Source organism: Cyprinus carpio, chromosome A16 (genome assembly GCF_018340385.1).
Source record: "Cyprinus carpio isolate SPL01 chromosome A16, ASM1834038v1, whole genome shotgun sequence".
Lineage (NCBI taxonomy): Eukaryota > Metazoa > Chordata > Actinopteri > Cypriniformes > Cyprinidae > Cyprinus > Cyprinus carpio.
In genome coordinates, this window is record NC_056587.1 from 22677235 (window position 1) to 22682984 (window position 5750).

Sequence of the window (5750 nt, forward strand, 5' to 3'; positions counted from 1 at the left end):
ACCCAGCCAGACCACGGAGAAAATACATGAGCGTACCACTCCGTCCTAATGGAGCTTCAGCACACACCGACGCTCAAATCAACAGGGACAGCCTGAAGAGAAGACAAAGAGACACTTTTGAGACACTCAAAGACACCTGGCTTTTAGGTTTAAGCACATAAAAACAAAATGCAATATATAGATGTAAATAACATCTATAAAAGAGGCGTGAAACAGAAGTAGTGACAGATCTTGTTTTCCGTATTGTGATGTACATCCAAGTGGATTTTCTATTATTGAAAATGTAGGACGGGACTTGGTTCTATTCATCCAGTTATGAAATTCTGGTTAAAAATGACCAGGTAAAGATATTTAAAAAAAGCACAAATGACTCACTATAAGATGCATTAAAAAAAAATAGTCTATCTGCATATTTTAAAACCCTTTTGCACAAATAATTTTCACTGGCTGCAAAAGCCATCTGATTTAGAAAATCTGTGATTATAAAACAAAGTGAATCTGTGCTTAATATTGCTATCCCTTTGAATTAAGTTAAATTTTCTGATCTGTTTGGCAGAGTTTTTCTCATTTTTCTCATTAAAAAATAAAAATTAAAAATAAACTCACATTATTTTGAGATGTATATCATTGTGCATCTCAATATACATTGGGCCTCTCAAATAAATTGTCTCTCATGTAAGTACATTTAGATACATGGGAAAAAAACTACTAATTATGAGGAAGAACACATTTATGAGAAAATTCAAGTCTCTTTCTCAATCATACAAAAACTAACCAATCAGACAAACAATCAATTAGTTACTTTTTTAAAGTCTCAGATTTCACTTTAAAGGTCAAAAATGTGTTAAACCTTAATACAATGTTGTAAAATAAAGCAGGAGATGATTGTGCAGCTGTATAGCTTTCGCGGGTCAGGTCCAAAAATGTGTTAAACCTTAATACAATGTTGTAAAATAAAGCAGGAGATGATTGTGCAGTCATATTATGGTATACTTTAGCAGAGCTTATTAACATTTGAATGCATACTAAGAGAGTTAGCACGTAACGAGTGTCATGGGAAGAGACGGCAGAGGTTTTAATCATCGTGTTTGTTCTCCCCGATGAAATTTAGTAAATACAATTCATCTGGAAAACAAAACAGCTACTGTGTGTGCCGTTGTGCCATGAAATCAGGAAAAGACTTCCAAAGGGTATGTTGTTAGGAAAACCAGTAAGTGTCTCCTCATAACAACCCTTCAACACCGAAGATCGCTGCCGAATGAATCTTTGATCTGCAAGGATCCCAGACTCCGTGTCTCAGAAAAAAAAAAAAAAAAAAAATTGGTTTGTACCTCTGTTACCAACCCAGTTTGTCCCCTGCGGAGATCATTCTGGATGGGGGGGAGGGGGGAAGTTACCCAAAACAGTCGCTTCTTAAACTCCACCGTATAACCAATCACCTTTCTGGGCTGAAGCCCCTCACAATTTCTGCCTTCAGAGCGAAAGAGATTTATTAACTCACACCTGGGCAGAAGCAACTGAAAACACCCATAAAATTACTTGAGAGGTTAAAACTTTACAAACCCAAAAGAAACACACTCTAAAATTGGAAAACACTGTATTTTTAGATAGTTATGACCCGCGGCAACACAGGAAACCGACCTAAACACAAACATGCAAAAAAAACACAAAACAGACAAAAACACAAAAACAAAAATTCCTTCAGTACTTTTGTCTTGTTTTTCAGTACAAAGACCAGTACTTGTGTTCTAAAAAAAAAAAAATGCATGACCTGTACTTTTAGGTCTAAAAAAAAAAAAATGCATCAAAATTAAGTGTTTATGCTTAAAAACACATAAAAATATCTGCCAATGGGCTCTGAAAAATATACTTCATTCAAAGGGAAAACAAGTTTATCATACAAACTTTCCAATTTCAAACAATTAAACTTATTTGAAGCATAAACTTATTTAATTCTGATACATTTTTCAGACTTTAAGTCAATGTTGGGAAAAGTTACTTTTCCCTAAAAAAAAGTACACTGATTGCATTGCTTAGTTACTTTTTTATGAAATGTAATGCATTAAGTTACTTTTGCATAACTTTTTCTCACCTGGGCTTGGCTTTCTTTAATGCGTTACTTTATTAGTTACTTGAGAAAAAGTTGTAATCTGATTATGTAAACTCCTTTTTGTCATAAAGTAAATGTACATTATTTAAGAATGTTTGATATTAGACAATTATACAACGTAAGGAACACGGTTGGTAACACTTTTACTTAAAGTCTCCATATATAATACATCCTAAACGTAGTTTCTAATTGCATTAATTCTGCCTTTTTAGAAATGCATTAATTAATTATACCCTAATGCATGCATGATATATGAATAACTGTACCACAGTGTTATATACATTTAAAATGCTTGATCTTTTTCTTGGTTTACACCTTTAAGTTGCATTAAAACACACACAAACAAAGCAAACCTTCAAATATTATAATGCATGAAGATATAATGCATGCACATGATGAATATCTTTATAATGCATTACATTATATAATGCATATGAAGATATAATGCATGCACATGATGAATATCTTTATAATGCATTATACATAAGTAAAGTGTTACCAATCATTTTTTTTTGCAGTGTAGTCAGAGATCGTTCCCTAAAAAGTGCACGAACAATAGTGTTTTGATACTGTTATTGTTCAGTTTTTGGCTTTGGGGTTTTGCATATGATCACAATTAACACAGGGTCCGGTTGCGGTGGGATGAAATCATGGCTTGAGTGTCTTATTGGGCTTTGAGACTTTGATCAGTGAGGAGAAAATTCTCATTACTGTAATGCATGTGGAGCCAATCCCGGGAAGAAGATTTCACTGAAAACAATAAGGAATAAGAGACACAGGATCGTATGTTGTGGTGGGTGATGGACAGATTTATTTGTTTCTTAGGACGTGACACCTGAAGCAGAAGGAGTCGTTTGTTTCCAGAAGCTTTACTTTCACTGTTCCTCAGTGGAGGAATGATCTTCACAAGCCTCCAGAACATCTCATCTTTTGAGGAACAAGCATCAGAATTTAATCTTTGAATCTTTATCACGACTAGGAAATCGCACCCACTAAAAAAAAAAAAATATAATAATTTTTGGAGATTATTTGTAATTATTCTCAATTGCGTGCATTACAGTTTATGGTGTAGTGTCTAAATTCTCATTACTGTAATGCATGTGGACATTTGGAGATTATTTGTAATTATTCTCAATTGCGTGCATTACAGTTTATGGTGTAGTGTCTTACATTTACATCTATGCATTTAGCAAGCTTCTATCCAAAGCAACTTATGCTGCATTCAAGTTATATTTTTTATCATTTCATGCATTAATTGGGAATCGAATCCATGACCTAAATATCGTTAGTGCAATGATCTATTGTTTGAGCTGCAGGAATTCTCCCAGATAAGGATCTTTCTGCATATCTCATGCTGTTTATAAGATTGCTGTATCACTCAAATAAGAAAGCAAAGACGGACTCAATGCTGATCAGTTTTGAAAACTGCATGTAAACACAACCGGCATCTATCTGACCATCTACTCTTCAAAACCAAAGAATCAGTCCAAAACTAACTTTTGTGAACGATGAAGCAGGGGATCAACTGGAGCTAAAGGCGTCTGCGCTGTTTGAGACTGATTATATTCCTCAACGCCTGCCATGTGTTTGTCATAAAGTGTAAATTCACTGTGGATTAAGGTTGACAGGTTTATTTGGGTTTTGCGGGTGTCCTGTTTCAGACATGCGTCTGAATGTGATTCTCAACCCAAAAATCAAATGTGAAATTACAGTACGCAGACTTTCCAGCAGGTCTCTTCTGTACAATAATAGCAAACGTTTGGACTCATTCATCATTTCAGGCTCTCAGTCAAACCGCGACAATCTTGAACCTGTTCACACTGTCTAACGTTAACACCCGCCAATGCCAAAGTGGGTAAAAACTGGCTTCGGCGAGTAAATAAAACGTGTTTGCCAGTAACTTGCAGTACTTTAATAGGCATTGTAAGAATGATCATCTGAAGTGAGTGATGTATGCTATGAATTATTTGTTTAACAGTCCTTTAACGGCTAGTAGGGAAGGGTTTAGAGACTGCATGAGGCCGCAGTTTTCACTAAACATGGACTGAGATCACATAATCATGGATTTTCAGAGACCTGGAGATAAAAGACAGTGCGACTAAAGGACCCTTAAATAGGTGCTCTGTTCCAAAACGTAGTGAGCTACCTAGACAGCATCATATGTGCACTACAGATGTGTCACAAAGCAGGCTGCATATTTATGCTCTCTTGTAAGAATGCATAAAAGACAGCGTTAAATGTATGGTTCGTAGAAAATAAAGAAGGAAATCTGTGACAAGCTTAGTAAAAAAATAAAAAATAAAAGATATTGACAAAGCATGATAAATGTTGATCAGAAATATAAAAATTTTGTGATATTTTTCAGTATTTAACCTGATCAAAATAAATTCCCCAACTGTTTTCAACACTGATAATAATCAGAAATGTTTCTTGAGCAGCAAATCATCATATTAGAATGATTTCTGAAGATCATGTGACACTGAAGACTGGAGTAATGATGCTGAAAATACAGCTGCACATCACAGAAATACATTACAGTTTAACAGAGATTCACATAGAAAACGGTTATATGAAATTGTAATAATATTTCACAATTTTACTGATTTTACTGCATTTTAGATCAAATAAATGCAGCTTTGGTGAGCACAGAAACTTCTTTCAAAAACATTTTAAAAATCTTAACTATTCCAAACTTTTGACCCCTCATGTATGTTATTTTCTTAATGTCACTCATTTTCTGTCTTTTTAGCGTATGTTTGGTTTTCTATGCAATAAAAGCTGTGAAATCTAAAGGCTCCGTGTGAAGCTGAATGAAGCACACACTGGATGGAGACTGAGACGCTTGTGTCACGTGATCAGCAGAACTGCACACTGATTTCTCAAGTGAATATTCCAGAGTGCTGTCAAAACAGATCTGAGTTTGATTCGGCACAGAGGACACATGTGCACCTCTCTGGATCCCAGTTCAAAGAGGCGATCTGGAAAGTTTGACGCCAGACCTGAAGATCGGATCTCATGAGGGAAGGCCGGCAGATGCTCGTGGCTCTGCTCAAGGCCAGCTGCTGCTCGCGTTCGGATATATTGACAGATTTTTAAAATTACAGGCTTAGGACTCACCTTCACCTCTGGCTTGGATCAATGGAGCCTTTGTGTTTGTCTGGACCTGAGATCAGAAATCTGGACTGAGCTCTTCCTGCTGGAAACAGCGTTGTGATGCCGTATGTAATCGGCGATGCATCCCGGGAAAACTGTAAAACAAGGAGAAGTTTTCTCTGGTTTAGTCATCAACCTGGTTCAAATAAATGAAACAGCTGTAGAATCTGGTTACTAGTGTTATACCTGAACTTCAGGCCTTTCTTTTGGACTAGTTTCTTGTACGTGTCCAACATAGTATAGATTATAGACATATTATTCTAAAATATAGCAGCTCTTTTACACTACAGAATAAAATTATAAATAAGTTAACTTTTTATCTCACAATTCTGACCTTTTCTTCCTCACAATTGCAAGTTTATATCTCACAATGCAGGGTTTTTTTTTTTTTTACTCACCATTGCAAGTTTACAGCTCGTAATCCTGATTTTGAGTTTATATCACAATTTTTTTTTTGTTTCCACCACCAAAAAAAAAAAAAAAAAAA